Source organism: Delphinus delphis, chromosome 17, assembly GCF_949987515.2.
Source record: "Delphinus delphis chromosome 17, mDelDel1.2, whole genome shotgun sequence".
In the NCBI taxonomy this organism is placed as follows: domain Eukaryota; kingdom Metazoa; phylum Chordata; class Mammalia; order Artiodactyla; family Delphinidae; genus Delphinus; species Delphinus delphis.
This window is the reverse complement of record NC_082699.1, coordinates 75,477,509-75,497,017: the sequence shown is the minus strand read 5'-3', so window position 1 is coordinate 75,497,017 and position 19,509 is coordinate 75,477,509.

The window sequence follows — 19,509 nt, the reverse complement described above, 5'->3', positions numbered from 1 at the left end:
ACGCGCAGGCTCAGCGGCCATGTCTCACGGGCCCAGCCGCTGCGCGGCATGTGGGATCTTCCCGGACTGGGGCACGAACCCGCGTCCCCTGCATCAGCAGGCGGACTCTCAACCGCTGCGCCACCAGGGAAATTCCAAAATAGGTGGTTTTTAAATAAGTGTATGAGTGACAAAATGTCCTGTAAAGGGTCTTGAGAGATGAATAAAATTGGTGGGGAAACACATTCACTTTCCAAAAAAAAAAAAAGTTTTCATTTTAACTTCTATTGAAGTTGGTTTTCTTTCCAAAGCATTGTATGAGGAATGAGACTAGTAGGAAATGAGTAAGAAAGTAAATATACACATGTTTTCAAACACAATTACAAAGTAAGACATTAATACCAAAATAAATTGGAACGAATGCAAGTGATGTCTGTTCTCTTTCCCTTTATGCCCTCAAACCACAAACTAAATTACACTGTACTCTTTAATCTCTGGCATTGTCCAAACTGAGGGAAGCAATTTAGAAAGGCTCATATATAATTTATTAAAGGTTCCCTGTGTAGTGTACTTTCCCTAATTTAATAACATCACACTCTTATAATTTGACTTTTAATATATTAAGGTTATTTATTAAAATTTTAATTAGCCCCAAAATTGCTTTCAGCAGACTCTAAAATCCATTTTAATAACAGAACTGGACAAAATGAACTGTTTTAAGTCCCTTGTATCTTAGTGCCAGTTTTTAGAAATTGCACTCAAGTACAAGTATGAATACACACACACACACACACTCCCACAGGTGCCGCGGCCAAGGATGGGGTGGGACCTAATGCCCAGAGGAGAGGCGGACTGCCATTAAATTTGTGGAAAGCACTCATGTTAAAATTCTGTCCAGGACTAATTGTGTACATCATACGAAATGCTCAGACCTTCTCTGAACACATGGATATTCTTGGGGAAATATTATTTTCTTTATTTATTTTCCTTCACAAGTAAGTTTGAATTTCAAAGCAGGAAGTAAGATTAAGCCAGAGCTTGTTTTCCGAAACCTGTAATATCAACAAATGGGATCGTTCAAAAGCATATTATTATAATACACACTAGAAGCCCTGCTTTATGAATTCACCATTTTCCTTGCCTACTTTATACATCAAGGGTGTCAGTGTATCAACCACAGTGTGTTTATGAAGAGCCAGCTTAGCACCTGGCACATCGTAGGAAGCTGGTGCGCGTTTCCTGAAGGACTCTCTGAAAAGTTTACTTTGCTGGGAAATTTTAAAAAATGCATTTCTGTGTTTTGTTTCCAAAGGTCTATTCCTTTAACTCTTCAAAAACATAGTCTCATTCACCTTTGTCCATAAAAGAGATTTCAGACCCCTTTCAGACATAATCTGGCTTCTGTTTTCTCTCCAGCCACTTTCCACCCCACCTAGTTAATTTTGTAACCGCATGGATACACTCCTTCTCGTTCCACCTTGCAGGCTACTTTAACTTTTCTCAGAATTTTCTGCTTCATCGAACAACTCCCCTCTCTTGTTGCTAGAACTCAAAGGAACACATCCCTCCTTCTGGAGCTTTTGCTGGGCCTCTTGGCAGAATTACGCAACTTGGCATCTGAGTGGCTGCAACGCCCTACATACATTTCGTTGCTCGTAGCAATTTCCATAAAGTCTCATGGCCATTCCAGGGCAGGGAGAAGTGCCTCGTTAGACATGGCGCTTCTTGAGGTTTGCAGACATCCTCATTTGTATCAGCAACAGCTGACACAGTAATTTTACATAATGATTACTGGACAAATGACTGTTGGGTTGAAATTGAATACGGATAAATGTATACAAAGATATATGGTTGCATTGATAAATGTAGAATTGCAACGTAAGCTCCAGAAGTAGTTCTTTGGACTAACAATAGAAAGAAACAACAAACAAAAGAAAGTGTGTGAAGAACTCTGCAAAGTAAGCAAAAACAAGTAGATTTTGAAGATGAGTCAAAACATGGAGAAGTAACCTCCCAGGGGTGAGAATCTTTAATTTTTTGTTTGTTTGTCCCAGAAGCCAGACCCAGTTGAGGAAAGGTGGCACAGTGATGTTGGCTAAAACTAAAAGTGAAATCATGTATTTCTCAACCAGAGGAGAGAGGAAAACTGGACCCTGGAGACCGGAGCATGTGTAGATAGTTTCTGATTACAGTATTGATTCTTTGGGAATGGAGCCCTTAAATCTATGAATGAGCCTGCAAAACCCTCAGGTTCATCTCTGAGCTCTGCATGTGTGAGGTAGACTCATACAGGTACAACAAAGGTCTGTGGAGCTGACCTGAACTGACATTGGAACCACTGTTCAATCCCAAACTCAGCCCAGAACTACACATGCATGTAGTGTGTAGTGAAGAGATACAAACCAATGTACCACAGGCTTAGAGAACCAAACTGATATAAAAACTGATCTGAACTCAGCAGCTCGTTCCCCGTTCTACATGTGTCTAAACAAGACTCACACCAGCAGAATAAAGTTTGGAGGCTTGGACTGAGATGCGAGCTACCACAGACAGAAGATGTGACAGCATTTGTTGTTTGAACGTATCGGGATTGATTGCCTGCTAAAACCAAAACGTCCACATTTTCCACAGGATTATGACAGTACCCAGGATGCACGTGACACAGCATTTATAGAGCTCACATTAAATTCAAGTTTACTTAATAAACAAAGAAAAACAATTTTCAAGTGAAAACCAGTCAATAGATGCCCCCCCAATAGGACTCAGATATTAGAATTATATTTTAAAAAAAAAGACTGTAAACCAGCTATTATAACCATGCTCCATGAAGTAAAGGGATTAACAGATGTACACTACTATATATAGAATAGATAAACAACAAGGGTCTACTGTATAGCACAGGGAACTGTATTCAATATCTTGTAATAACCTATAATGGAAAAGAATCTAAAAAATGATATATATATGTATATATGTGTGTCTATACATATATATACATATAACTGAATCACTTTGCTGTACACATGAAACATTGTAAATCAACTACACGTCAATTAAAAAAAAATAAATTAATGAGAAAAAAGAATGGGCCCCAATCCATTCCTTGGAAATGGCATTAGGGGCACTAATAATACTGACAACAGACTTCTCAATAGTGACAACAGAAGAAAATTACAAAAAAAAAAAAAAAAGAAAGAAAGAAATGGGATTGCTTCCAAAATGACATTCATTTGGCCCTAAAGTAGAGGTCTATGTGTCCATAACACAAGAGAAACCACCTGGGAAAACATTAAATGATGGGCTAGATTTGCTTTGTAATTTGAATAAAGGAGTCATGAAGCTTTCATGGCCCAATAATAAAATGTGATGGCTACTCCCACCAGCAAAAAAAGAAAAGAAAAGAGAGAGGGAGACATACTCAGATTCAATGAAAAAGAAGTTCTCAGCTCAAGTGAAGTTCTCAGTTATCTAAAAAATAACCAAGTGAAAATATTGAACTGAAAAGTATAGAATCTGAAATAAGAATTCCCTAGATGGGCTCAATTACAGATAATAGAGGAAAAAGTCAGTGAACTTCAAGACAGACTAATAGGCATTAACCATTCTAAATAACAAAGAAAAGTATTGGAGAAAAAATAACGGGGCCTAAGGGCCTGTGGAAATTTTTCAAAATGTCTAACATGCAGGCAACTGCAATCACAGAAGTAAAAGAAATGTATCTTAGCAGTGAAAAATATTTGAAACAATACATAACTGAAAATTTTCCAAATTTGCCGAAAGGTTTACATTTAAAGTTTAAAAAGCTCAGTAAACTTCAAAAACAATAAACTCAAAGTTAATCATGACTAGACAATCATATTAAAATGCTAAAAATTAAAAATAAGAAAAAATCTTGAAAGCATCTAGAGCGCATGACCTATAACACACAGGAGACTGTGAATTGAATAATTGTGAATTTCTCATCAGAAAACACAAAGACCAAAAGACAGTGAAAAAAAACTCAATTACTCAGAGAAAGCAATGTCACACCAGAATCCTAGTATCAATTCAAGCAAAAATATTCTCCCAGAATGAAAAAAAAAAAAAAAAAGACAGTCTCAGATAAAGGAACACTGAAGAATGTATCACCTATAGATCTTTTCAAAAAGAAATTCTGAAAGTTCTTCAAGCTGAAGGGAGATAACCAGTGAGAATGAAAGAAGAACAAGAGAAATGGTCAACATCTGGGTAAATATGAACAACTATATATTCCCATTTATGTTCTTTAAAATACATATGCACCTTAAAACAAATATCATAACATTTCTAGTGATGTTCTCAATGCATATATTATAGATACAACACGTATGACAAGTATAATACAAATATAAATGTTTGTGAGGGAGATAAAAAGACCCATTTCATTTCAAATTTTCAACACTTTATGTGAAATGGTACAATACTATTTCTAATTAGACTGTAAATGATTGAATAGACATGGCATAATCCCTAGAGCAACCAATAAAAAATACAGAAATAACCAAAATGCCCATAGGAAAATTAAAATGGAATACAAAACATGATTCAATTTATCTAATAGAAGGAAGACAGTGGCAAAAAATGAATAAAAAACAGAGAGCAAAGTGAAAACAAATAATAAAATGACAGGCTAGAATCCAACCATATCGATAATTACATTGTATTTTAATTGTCTAAATATTCTAAATAAAAGCAGAGGTAGACAAAGTGGAAAAGAAAAAAACAAACAAGACCCTAACGTAATTTACCTACAAGGGGTATTTTGATTACAAGGACACAGGTAGTTTGAAAGAAAATGGATGACAAATGATGGAGCATGGACAGTAAGCGTGGCCGGTTATGTTGATATCAGATAACATGGACATTGAGAAAGTGTTCTGCAGAGATAAAGAGGGCTATAGCGTAAGGATAAAAGGGATGCATAACCATTAAAACTGTCCATGCATCTAGCAAAAAGCCCCTCAAGTTATACAAAGCAAAACTGACAAAATTAAAGGGAGAAAGAGAAGATTCCACAATTATTGGTAGTTGATTTTACTACCACTTATTGATGTAACAACAATTTCAAACATCAGCAGTGACACGTAAAATGTAAGGAAGCCCAACAAACGCCTTGATTGAATTGAAATTTATGGGTCACTACACCCAACCGACGTAGAATACACACTCTGTGAACAGATACATTCGCCAAGATAGTGCCATGATGGACGATAAGACAAATACCAACATTTTCTAACGTCGTACAAAAATATATTCTCCGATAAAAAGGGATTTAATTTAGAAATCAATAAGATAGCTAGAAAATTCCCAAATATCTGGAAACGAAGCAACACATTTCTAAATGATTTACTGATTGAAAATAAAATCTCCAGAGAAATTAGAAAATACTTTGAACTGAAGAACGATACAGCTAAAATGAGGGAAACTTGGAGCTTTAAAATGCTTAGGTTAGAAAATAATAAGAATATAAGATCGATGCCCTAAGGATCCATTCTAGTAAAAGAAAAAAAAAAAACCTGAAGTAAAAGAAAATAATAAATTTTATTTTAAATCAAGGAAATATAAAACAAAGAGGAAGTAAAGGTAAATAATATCAAGAAAATGGCCAAACTAAACTGATCACAAAAAGGAGAAATCATCAATGTTAAAAGTGAGAGAGAGGGAATTACTGCAAGTTTTACGAACAGTAAAAGAATAAGACGATACATCAGCAACTGTATATCATCACATTTGACAACTGAGGTCATAAGGACAAATTTCTTGAAAAATATAACTTACCGGGGCTTCCCTGGTGGCGCAGTGGTTGAGAGTCCGCCTGCCGATGCCGGGACGCGGGTTCGTGCCCCGGTCCGGGAAGATCCCACATGCCGCGGAGCGGCCGGGCCCGTGAGCCATGGCCAGTGAGCCTGCGCGTCCGGAGCCTGTGCTCTGCAACGGGAGAGACCACAACAGTGAGAAGCCCGCGTATCACACACACACACACACAAAAATATATATAACAAATTTGACATAAGAAGAAAAAAAACTTGAAGTCTTATTGAAGAAGTTGAATTTGTTAGCAAAACCTTCCTAGAAAAGACAACTCCAGTCCAATTTGACTTTGCTGGTAAATACTATCAAATAATCAAGGATAGGGTGGTAACATAGAAACAAAATTTATATATATGTATAATTAGACTATATATGTTTAAGATGTTTTCTAAATTTAAATATCTGTAATAACCCCAAATTAAAATATCCTTACAATATATCCATATATTTTTTGTTAAAAACATAGATGGCATAATTGTAAAAACTAAAATGTAAATATGTACTATTTTCTTTCCTTTTTTGACCACATCTCCTCTTCACAATTCCTATTACTAAGACTTTTATCTATATCTCCCCAAAACTTCTGTATGCTTATACACACATGTGCTTCTAAGTGAAACCATCCTATAATCCTTGAAAGTGCCACATATCTTGTATTTCTCAGTGAGCACTTAGACTTGATTAGTTATTTCTAATAGTGATATATGTGCTAAAAAAAAATGGCTCATTTAAACTAATAAATGAATACTCTTGATTATTTCCACCCGAATTCTGTCTATCCTTCAGTACTTAACTCAGATGAACACCAAGCTTACAAGTGAACATATGAATAAATCAGTGGCCTAAAATCATATTCCATCCAGACCCTGGATCATAATTTTGCCAGGGACTCTGCCATGGGTCTCCCACCCCACCACACAATGACCAGGTAGATCTGTGTCTTTGTTGAAAATACCAGACATTGGCAAATAAGTTATTTAAATAAAACTAGTGATCTTGCATTCTGTATGTTTTCATCTTTGTATCTGTATTGATGTTCTTCCCTTTAGCTGATGAGTCCTTTGCTTTCCTTAAATAGACAAAAACACCTTCATAGCCCAGGTTTTCCTTTTGTTCTAATTTTTGTTTCCTGGGATTTTTGTTGTCTCTGCAAGTAGCTTGCTGTTTTTCTGGCACATGGCAGACATAAAAAAAAAGTGAAATGAATCTGAAATTTGAAACAAGGGCCCCTCTCAAAAACTATGAAGGGATGACTTAAGAGCTGGTATTCTCTATTTAAGTATGTTTCTTGAAAATTAAGCCCTCACTTTATCCTTTAATATACTCTTCTAAACCAGATTTTCATAATATATTTGCAAAGTACCTTTAATGTCAAATGAATCCCTGTACTCAACTTCATTATTATAAAAATGCCAGTTTTTCTGCAGTAAGGAAATCCAATTACTTATGACTAAGGTGTTTGGATGAAAATGACAAAACCAACAACTCTTAGTGGAAATAAGGCCTGAGTTTTCTATAATCTCACCAGGGTTCCTCTAAGGCTCTGTGAATACGGAAAGAGGGAACCAGAAAAGAAAAGGCTTTGCAAAGCATAGACCACATTAGATCTTTCTCTAATTCAATATTTTGACTTTCAAGACTAACATCAGAGGGGGATTATTCCTAATGGTATTTTCTTTTTGATCAATTTGTCAGACTTGAAGGGAATGGGAGAAATTAACAAGGACCAAGATGAAAGGTCAGTAACAGAAGAGAATGCTTTTTGGGAGGGTTTATTTGTCAGAAGGATTTTAGTGACCAGAGCACAGGGATTTGATGTAAGAAGGATCGTTACTGAATCGGGGCTGGACCATGACGCATCCCCTTGGGCAGCCTACCCAGATGCTACAGCCCTCATGTACCTCATCAGTAAAATGAGAAAAAAAGAATGACCACTTTAAGGTGGCTTTGTTAGGGAAATAGAATGAAATCCATTGCTGTATGCAGCTGCAGTATAGAGTAGATGGCATTGGGGAAATTCGAAAGACAATTTCTGTCATTAAATATCACTTGCTATGTTAGAAAGAGAAAATGTGAGAGTTAGACAAATCTCGGTTAAGATCCTGGATCTGCATTTGCTAGCTTTTTGATCTCGGACAACTTACTCAATTATTCTGCACCTCCATTTTCTGGTCTGAGAAGTTGAGATGATAAATCTCAGTTCTGAGGTCGTCATGAATTAAATGAGCCCGTGAATGAAACGTCTGGGACATGGTCCGCAGCAGAGCCTAGACTCACTTGGTTCCTCTAATGCCCTTCCTCATTTCTTCACCAGAGGCAGAGAATGAGTTGAGAGTAATCCTCACAGGAAAAGGTTCAGGGCAGAGCCTAACACCCAGAAAGCTTTCTTTAAAGGTAGATCTTATTACTGTGAGTCTGAGTACCAACCCTCTTCTTCCTGAAAGGGTTCCTTATCTCTATCACTTCCTCTCCCAACTAAAACAAAATTATACCCACTGCACTGATCTTCTTACGTTCTCAAAACCCAAGGAACAAATTGTTCCCCTCATCTGACTTTCCCTTATTGAAATGATCCAGAGAGAACCTTCAGCCTTCATTTCTCCATCTGCTAGAGAATGTTTCAGAGACCTGGTCCAGGAGAAACACAGATCTTCCTAAGAAAATGAATGAGTTGTTTACATGTGAAAGTCTCTGGGGGAAATAATTTGCTCAACGTTGTCCCTGCAGCTGTGGCTCTAGGAAAAGGGGCTCTCTGTTTTCCAGTGCTTTCCAACACTAGCTTTACAGTTAAATGATGCTAAGATACTGACATCCTATAATTCTGGGACTCTAGGGTTCTAACTCTGTGACCATAAAGATTGAAATTTTCAGTCTACTCATCTAAAAGTTAACATGCTGAAGGTCTATGAGTTGAGCTCTTATTTCTACATCTGACAAAGCTTCGGATATTCCCATGAAATATCTGGAATCTACATATGGCACCTGACTGGACAGAGACCCCTCTGGGCTTCCTAGCAGGTCTCTTCCCCTTCCACCCTAGAACCTAAAAATAATAAATTCCTTATAGTTCCATGTGATGTCATGCGGAATGAGTTGAACATCTATCTACACATTATTTTTTTAATTTATACTAGCTATTTATCCCTTTAGCTAAGCCAATTTTATTTGTAATATAGCATAAGAGGGTAAGTGCCTGATCCCGAAATAACTAGGGTTTTAACCTGCCGCAAAGGCAACACCTAGTCTATTGCTGTATACTTCCATGCCCTCCATTTTTAAAATCACATTTCTAGGATTCCATCCTCCTGGAGGTCTGCTTGGATTAACCAGAGATACTTTTCCAAACACATGAATTCTCAATTAAAATTTTTCTTTTAGCGAAGCTATGATATGTAAATCTTTTGAGTAAATGTTCTACTCTTTAATCGGTTTGTTGAGACTGCACGTTCCTAGATGGCAGCATCATCGCTGCAGTCTAAATAATCGGCAAAGACAGGGCTGCAAAGCTGTGTGCACTCAGGGTGTAGAGTCTGACAGACGGTGTACAACTTAATAAGGAAACCACAAGGTGGCGGTGTTGCCTTGCATTCTAGGGCAAGGGCAGTTCCAGGCTCTCCCCATCCACCATTGTTAGGGCAAAATCAATAAAGCCTTTCCAAACAGGTGCATTAGTTTCTGTCTAAGCCGGTGAATTGATCAGTAATTTCTACTCTGATAAAGACGATATATTTTCACAAAGGCTATGAGAAATAAAAATGCCTCTCTTTGCCAACAACGTATAGGGATTTTCCCAAGAGAAATACAAATTTTTTTTCCAAAAAAAAAAAAAAAAAGTATTTTGACATGGAATTTTAATCTATTTTGTAAAGTGTGGTATATGACATCAATCTCTTGGCCTTTACATTGTCATTAACCTTTACTATCTTTGTTTTTTGGGTTTCTTTTTTTTTTGGCCACGTGGCATGGCATGCAGGATCTTAGCATGCTGGGGTTCTTAGTTCCCCGACCAGGGATGGAACCAGTGGCCCCTGCAGTGGAAGCCCGAATCCTAACCACTGGACTGCCAGGGAAGTCCCGCTATCATTTTAAACAGGGTATTTGCTATGTCTGAGTTTCAGTCTCTTTATACGTAAAGATGAGGAGTTTGGTATGTATTACTGCTAAGGTGACATCATAATTGGAGTTGATGCACCTCTCAGGTGTAGTTCTGTAGGACCTGCAGTCAGGTTTTAGGTTCTGCCACTGCACGTCTCTTTGCCTGTGGCACCGTGCCCCAGGGGCTATGAAATATGAGGTGTGGGGAATGGTACGATGGGCCTGTCTAGGCAGAATCTACCGTGAGGAAGGGGATGCATGACTTTTTGATTTCGAGCACCACTGTCCAACACAAATACAATGCAAGCCACATATGTAATTACGTTTTTTTCTAATAGTTACGTTTTTTTAAGTGAAAGAGAAAGGTAAATTAATTTTAATAATACATTCATGTAACCCAGTATATCTAAAATGTTATCATGTCAGCATGGAATCAACATAACAAATTTATTAATGAGGTTGCTTACATTCTTTGTCATTTTACTAAATCTTAGACATGAGGGTGTATTTCACACTTTTAGCACATTTCAATCTGGATGCTGTGTTTTCCTAGGGAATATGTGATCTCTACTGAGGTTTCATAAAAATTGCAGTTGCAAAAGTAAATCCACATACCCAAGTTTTTGCAAACATAATGACATGTTTTCCAGTAACTGAATATCAGATTTTTTAAAATTTAATTAATTACAATGAAATAAAACTAAAAATTCATTTCTTCAGATGTGCGTGCTGTGTAGCAAGTGCTCAATAACCATAAGAGTCTACAGGCTGCTGTACTTAAAATGTAAAGCATTGCACCACACTGAAAATAATCTCCGTGGATCTTACTATAAATACCGGAGACATTCATTCTATAACCTCCTAAGGAATTTCCTGAACTGAGAACAACTGTATCACTGGCATAGCTCATCTCCCCAGCATGACTGGACATCTTTTGAAAGGAGGTACCTTATATTTATTAATTTTTTAAATTCTAGCACATATTTGTCACACTTCAGACATTTGATAAATATGTGTTGATTTAAATTGAATAATGGATCCCTTTACAGGTAGAATATATTCTGTGAAAATTAATGAAATTCATTAATTTTTATTACGATGTTCCTGGCATTTGTCAAAGATGACTGCTTGTTGATTGGTATGCAGCTAACCTCTCCTTACGACCCCAAAAGTCTCAATTTAAATGAAGTTCACAGAAATGGCCACCATCAGATCATCTGACTGAGAGACATAAAAAAGAAAAGAAACTTGCATTTTATTACATTTATATTCTTCCCCTGACAATTATCGAACTTTGCGAATCTCAACCTCATTACCTTTGGATAGGAGCCAACTGTCTTCAAGGAAAGAGCACTAAAAATTAATGATGGTGAATTGCAGGGAAAAAAAAGTAGTGGAAAGGAGACATATGCTTAATGATGACATATTGCTGCAGAAAAATGCAGGAGTTTGCACAAGTGCTGTTGACAGGAATTGGACAGGGGATGCCGTTAGCTCAAGTGGGCAGAGTTGGGAACCTCACAGGTCCTCTCGAAGCTGCTTTGTGGAACTGACCATATTTGATATGCATCATTACTTCCTGGTTGGTGAGGTTCAGCATGTAATGGGACCGTGTCTCAAAGAAAGAACTGCAGGGGGAGGCGTCTTTCTTTATTTCCTTTTGATTGAATCTAGCTGCGTCTGAGTTTAGCACAAACATATGGAACATTTGAACACCCATACACCCAGCTCACCATCTTCCGTGCTGAGATGGCTGCATTATTAAATTTCTTGCCCAGAACAACAAAATAGCTTTTACTGTAGTCAGGAAATAATGGAATCTGAATGAAAGGCATTTTCTCTTTTCCAGACTAGAAAGGGTGTCCATCTCAATGTTATCAAAGGAACGTTCCCTCAGCATGCTGTATTCAGATGCTTTGTTTTCTGGAGTGGATAAAGGGCACTTGGAGTTTATTTTGAGAGAACATGATGGGGGATATAAAGCTTAGTACAAGCATCTGGAATTTGTAAATACACCCACACCCACTTTACCTTGTCTATCTTTGAATTCCCATGAATCTTAAGGGAGGGACTTCCTCGTGATCCTTTAATGTTAATGGGATTTCATTTATCCAAACCAAATAAGAGGTTTATCCAACTTCTTATTTGGTTTGGATAAATGAAATAATCTTTAATAATCTAAAAAAAAGATTACTAAAATTAAAGTGGGATTAGGGAAATAGATTGCAGAAACAGCCTTGATCCTGCCCAAATCCACAGCCAATCTTACCTGCAAGCTCATTAAAGCAGGAGCATAAGGCAGGAAAAATAATCAATACACCAAAGAACATTTCATTGTTAGCCAGGCTTGACAATCAAACACTGAAACAAAGATTTGAGTCTCAAAGCTGACCATTCTCTTTTTAGAATCTTTTTAGAACTAGGTCTTGTCAGGTCAAACTCAGGAAGTGGGAGTAGAAGCAGCAACACACACATACACACCTATAAGTGGCGCATTTAATACACAGCGACCCCTGCCTCTTGGAGATGTGGCCCAATCTGTGTTGAGATATGACCAATCCAGACATCTTGGGGAAAAGTGGATAAGAGAGGAATTCCTTCCTGTGCATTCTCACACAGTTGATGAAAGAATCCATCTTTATTTAAAACACACTTGAAATTGCCAAGATTTAGAATGGAAGGAGAATTTTCAAGGCCTCAGCAACCCTGCATGTGACCCCAGTCTCAGCTGTCTTCCTGCAATTGGGTTGAAGAGAGTGGTTTAACACTTTGATTCTTGCTGTCCCTGTTCTGGCCCCCAGGGGTCGCTCTTCCTTCCTCATTTTTCCAGTCCAATCATGCCCTCATACATGTTCTCTTTTATACTTAGCAATGCTGAGATGAACTGCACACACTACCATTCTTTAATAAGTAGAAAAGCCCAAAATAAGGAAAATAAAGATAGTACACAAAATATGAAAAAAAATATGGCCCAGTTCTGCTCATCCTGGCTATGTCCATGGAATTCCTACCTGACCTGTCACAGCACAGATGAACTCCTTTGTTACCTTGTTTGTGGGTGAATTTCTTCCCCAGAGTACTTGTTTTAGTTAAATTACAGACCATTTTGTAACCTCACTTGCTGTATAATCACTTACAAGGCTGTCTTCCTCCCTTGCCTGATGTTGAACTCAATGCTAGGCTGTGTCTTGCCCTACAGCAGCGGTATGCAGAGGAACAAACAAACACAACGTAAAACACGCTCTTCAAATTGAAGTCTACAACTTATTAGAATGTGACTTTAGACTCATTTTATTCATCTTCATAATGGAAGAAGCCATATCAACTTCATCATTCTTGAAAAGGGTTGAATGAATCTCAGTTTTCCTGAGTAAGTTTTCCATAGTAAGTTATTACTTACTTAGTTTCCATAGTAAGTTATTACTCATGTATGTTAATTGACTAAACTACGGAATGAATGAAAAATTCATGTGAATGTCCACAACTACCTATAAACATCATGCAGGTGTGTATTTATTTTATTTTTTACAAATTTTGAGATAATTTAGATTCACATGCCGTCGTAACAATCTGGAGAGATCCGTTATATGTACCCTTTATCCAGTTTCCCCAATTGTAACATCTGTGTAGTGATTTTAAGAATCTAAATATTCCCCTACTCTAGCCTGAGAGCAGGGTCTCAAGCTCAGTGAAATTTGAATTGGAATGGCATGAGCTAGGATTCAGAGTGGAAACTCTTGCCTCTGGCATCTTTATAACTGCTCCTCGCCAAGTGAGCAATGAAACTTCTGAAGGAAAAAAGGACGAGCATGTTCCTAAGACCGTCTTGCTTCTCTCCATCACTTGCAGGCTCCTAAGTCATCTCATGATTTGTATCTAAGACTTGGGTTGACCAGTTGCCCCAGTAGCACTGGAAAGAGTATGTTGTTTCTGCTCCGAGGAATTTGACAAAGTGTCATTCATGCGGCAGTGGCAAAAGGAATGTTATTCTCCATCCCTGAGGAGAGTTGGATGCCACAATCATAGCTGGAAAGCTGGGCACAGCTTGTGGACAAGTACTCGAAGCTCACAATCTGCCCTGCTAGAGCCTTGCCAGAGATAAGGCAGCTTGAACTAAAGGAAAACAGAGCAGCACAGGAACACTGAGTGTTTATACTGATACGTAATACATACACAGTGTTTCACATTTAGGTTTGTTTTATTCAAGCAAAATGCCGGTTCCAGTGGACTGAGTGGCCCCAAAGAACTCAACTGCTCAAATCACCATGCAGTCCTTCATTCATGGATTTTCTTCCCAGTTCTCAATGCTACTGGGAAGGCTTTACTCTACTTCAAAAATACACTGAATAATGAATAAGTGAATTCCACGTGGAAAGCTTTTCTTCATGGCATTTTCTCCACACCCTGACCCTCTCTCTGAGCTGCCAGATACCTTGCACTTAAACCTCATAATATTGCAGTTATTTACATATACATTTCCCTCTATTCTACCAGCAGCTCGTTAAGGACATGGACCATTTAGTATACAAATCTTTATTTGCAGAACTTGATATCCAGCACTTAGTAGGTGATCAATTAATGTTTGTTGATATAAAGAAATGAAATTATGAAATTCTTATTCTACTGCTTTCTTCTTATTTTATTCTTTAAATTGAAGTATAGTTGATTTACAATGTTATGTTAGTTTCAGGTGTACAGCACAGTGATTCACTTATACATATATATGCATTTTTTTCAGATTCTCTTCCCTTATAGGTTATTACAAAATACTGAGTACAGTTCCCTGTGCTATACAGTAGGTCCTTGTTGGGTATCTATTATATATATAGTATTGTTGAACTAGATAATATGGTCTCTATTCTTAATGGAATATGTGGTGAATTTACAACAAAAGGTAACATTTAAATTAATGCAATTAAATCCACAATTTATGACAGTCATGCCTCTTGCTAGTCTTATGAAAACAGGAAGTATCATTTGCTAAAACTGGCATTCCTAACCTGAATGGTTTGTTTGAGGAGACTGAGAATCTGCATTTTGCAGAAAGGGTTGTATACCAGTGCTGCACTTGCTTGATTTCACACGGCCTTTCTCCATTTGCAAACTCCTGACATTTGAGCTTGACATCCCACACCTGGTCAATGGACATTGCCATGAAAGTTGAGAAAGCTGAAAAAGAGATTCTGGTTACTTCTATAAATATTTCCTCTATAATTATGTGAGTTGATGGACTTTATTAGCTCATCTCATTTGGACACAAACTTTAATTTCTGCAAATTGGCTTCTAGTTCAGGGCTTGTTTCGCTTATTTCATTACAACATGGGCAAGGGTTAACTCTTACTTTTCCGAGGGGTTATGTGTGTCTTATTACAGAACACTGCTGACTCGGGTGAGAGGTGTCCCCGTTTTCTAGTTAAAATTACTGAGGCTTATTGATTTGTTCAGATAAAGGATCTGAACTTAGATCTTCCAGCTCCAAATACACAGCTCAGCTCTATTTATCCAAAGCTTCTTCACACGTCTACAATTGCAAGTAAGTGGGAAAGAGTGCCAACATTTCAGCCTAATTCTGGGAGCTGGGGTGGGACAGGGGAGGAAAAGAAGAAATAAAAGGCAATGACTTTTTGGAAGCAGAAACCGCTTCAGATTAATTTATGATAGAAGGTGCTTATCAAGCAAAGTGTCTAGAATGATCAAGGCTCTCAGAGTGTCATGCTCCATTTAAGACATCAGTGAAAGAAATGGTCACTGACAAGTATAGCACTGGGGACTCTTTGGGAGTGATTTCTATGCCTAAAAGATGCGGTCGGCTTTCTTCATCTGATGTTGCTTTTTGCTTCCTTTCCCATCAAGATAAGATGACAAACATGAAAGGCATCACGATGTAGGGGACCTACGTTTTATACCCGTTCTGGGCAGTATTAGTATCAACTGTCACTACTCATTGGTGACTGTTCACAATAGAATGTAAATTAATTAAAACTAACTAAAATGAAAAATTCTGTTCCTCAGCTGCACTCGCCACATTATAGGGGCTCCGGAGAGAAATGTTTTACGTGAACGTTTTCATCATCACAAAAGGTTCTACTAAGCAGGGCTGTTCCAGACACAACACCATTAGTTACTGTCTATAGAATCCTGGGCACAGTACTTCCCAAGCATTCAACTCTACATTTGTAAAACCTCTTATTCCACCCCCCGCACCAAAAAAAATACTTGAGCAATAAACTCTCTTTAGATTTGGAGACTCTGGGGATATAAATCTTGTTTCATTTAGGGTACTGTCTTCAGAGGCCCATACAGGCATGATGTACACTAGCTACCCTAGATGTGTTTTGCTAAAAGAATAAGCAAATGTATGGCTACGTTTGTTTTCCTATTAGTGCTAGGATTTGTCATATTTCTCCAGCCAGTTCTAGTCATTTACTAGGCAATCTATTCAACTGCTAAGAAAAGGGACAAAAAAGATTTAACCGTGCATTAGGCCCATCCATTTATTATTAAATTTTATTTCCTTCGATAAGTCTACAGAAGAAAATAGTGCCGTATTAGGAGATTTGCCCAGAAATAACTAGTAAATGGAAGTATCAAGAGTCCCAGTCAGGTTTATCCAAAAGGAAACTCATGTGTGTCTTATCACCCCAGTTTTCTTCTCCAAGTTAACATACCATTCTAGGAGGACCAAGAAAAATATGTTCTTATTGAGAATTACAACAGGTTACTTGCAGTGTTTAACATTTATATAGTGCTTCTATTTCTGGAAATAAAGTTGTCCCTTGACCTTAGGGATAACACACTATCTTCATGTTCTTCAAATCTTTCTAATTGTCTCCTTTCAAGTTTTCTTTCATGGGTTCATCTTCCACTGATCCACACTCAAATGTAGGAACGCATCAGAGGTCTTTCCTTACCTTCCTTGTCATCTCCAACCATAGCTTCCAGGCTGATTACCAAAATCCATATGAACAATCCTTTATTAACAATATAGACGATTTCATGAGTTTGGTTTCTCATCTCCTCCACCTTTTCCCCTTTCCTCAATCTTTTCCTCGTTGTGTTCTAGGTTCATACTTAGAATTTACTACTAAAATGTTCCCTCTTTATAATCAGATTATGACATTCTTCTGTTTAATACCCTTTAGTAAATTCTCATTGCACTCATAATAAAGTTCCAATGCTGCACCATCCTGAATGAGGACCCATTTAAATCCTATCAGTCTTCTCGTCCACTTCATCCACACCTTGCCCTTGCTGGTGCTCATCCCTGGAATGCTACTGTCACTCACAGCTCTTTGCATTTCAGGTGCCTTCATAGCCTTCCACTCTTGGCATTAAGTATTTATATAAAGTCTGTCTCCTAATTATCATGCCTCAGGACACAGCTTATTTTATAGTTCTTTTCCCCAATTTGTATCTATTCAATTCACGTGTTTATTAGTTACTGGTGCTTCGTCCTTTGCCCTCCTAGAATGTAAACTCCAGACTGGCATCTTTGTTGTTTAACTTGCTCTCCATCATCACCTCAGCACCTTACACAGAGTAGGCATTGAATAGATACTGATGATAGCATTATTTGGGTAATATTATTAGAAGCGTTTTTTGTACTATGAGGAGTCATGTCTATTATTTATTGGATGACTTTACATCCAATCACAAGTGTTTTCCATTAGGTAATCAAAACATCTTTGATACAAATAAGTCAGGAAGAGATCTTTGATGTCATTAAGACGGTTTTATCGCCAGGGAGCCCAAGGATGCCAAAATCTATCTCTGCCAATCACTTACTCTTCCCCAGAGGGTTTAAAAACAGATGCACATATAAACCACAAGAGAAAAGAAAAGGTGTAATAAATAGCTGCTTCCTGGCTTTATTCACATAATCCCCGGGCAAAATTTGGTAATCTGGACCAGAACACCAAGTCTGGGAAAGCATTCACTCCTCTAATCCTATTCTACTCATCTAACATTAAAAATGTGCCATATGGAGGGTCAGGTGACTGAAAAAAAGGAAGGGGAGCAGAGGCCAGGGAGGGGTAGAGAGTCCTCCTCCCGCTATTGTAGACCCTGACACTTCAGCATGTAATTGGGAGAAGACAGAAACCATGTCCAACCTCAGGACATTTAAATGACTCTGACCCCATCCACTCTCCAACACAGACCAGGTGGCGCAGAATTCTTTTTCCTGTGCTAACAAGAAGGAAAAGCAAAAGTGAGAACCATTCAGAACATCTGCTTCCCTGGAATCTGCTCTCTGAATGGTCTTTGCAGGCATGAAATTTTATATTTTCAGGTAAAGATGTCAGCGACTGTTAGGTTGGGGGATGGGACATTTTGGATGGGAGGGATAAAGAGGTCCTCTCTGACAAGGTGATGTTTGACCTGACACCTCGTTGAAGTGATGGAGGAGACTATGTGAACTTCGGAGGAGAGAGAACTCCAGGCAGATCCTCCAGGATCAGAAGCAAGGGCCTTAAGGTGCAGGGTTGCTAGATGCTTCAGGAGGAGTAGGAAGGGCAGTGCTACCAGAGCTGAGAAAACGAGGCTGGAGCGGTAAAGGAGGAGGTCCAATAATAACCAAACAACAGAGTATACAAGAATTTAGGGACTTTTTTTTTTATAAATTTATTTATTTATTATTTTTGGCTGCGTTGGGTCTTCGTTGCTGCACACGGGCTTTCTCTAGTTGCGGCAATTTGTTGCGGTGCGCAGGCTTCTCACTGCGGTGGCTTCTCTTACTGCGAAGCATGGGCTCTAGGCACACGGGCTTCAGTAGTTGTGGCACAGGGGCTCAGTAGTTGTGGCTCGCAGGCTCTAGAGCACAGGCTCAGTAGTTGTGGTGCACGGGCTTAGTTGCTCCGCGGCATGTGGGATCTTCCCAGACCAGGACTCGAACCCGTGTCCCCGGCATTGGCAGGCAGATTCTTAACCACTGCGCCACCAGGGAAGCCCATGAATTTAGGGACTTTGAGTTGCCTTTTGAGTGAGACAGGAAACCATAAGTCATGTGGAGCAGAAGGATAATTGATTAAGCATCCATTTTTTAATCAAAAATAAAAGAAATGAGAATATGAAGTTAAGCGAGCAGACCGAGTGAATTCGGTCTGTAAGGGTGGGACCAGCGTTTGAACTCAGGTCTTCTGGAAGTGCAAACAGTACGATTCCAATGGCTGCTTCTCATAGAACCGAGTAGCTTGAGTCAAGGCAGAACGTTGGAAATGCAATAAGCAAGGAAAAGTCAAGTTCAGCAAAGCAGAGGAGCCACTGGACACAACAGAGCTTATGATGTTATGTTTGTGGTTTTATAATTTTTTTAATTGTGTGGGTACCCTATCCCTTAGAAGATGAATAGATGTAAGAAGTGTCCTTACGGTCATTTGGGGGCGGGGGGCGGGATGGTAAAGAAACACTCAATGACTACATTTATCCTCTGACTCCCTTCAGGCCTGAAATGGCCCAATTTCACTCCCCCTGGCTGACTTCTGTCCCGACTGCGCAGGAGAGAGGACAAATCAGGACCCCTTACTTTGTCAGTCAGGTTGCAGGACTGCTAGCCATGTCCAAAATATTTGTCTTTGTTGGGAGTAGCTATTTCATGGCTTCACTAG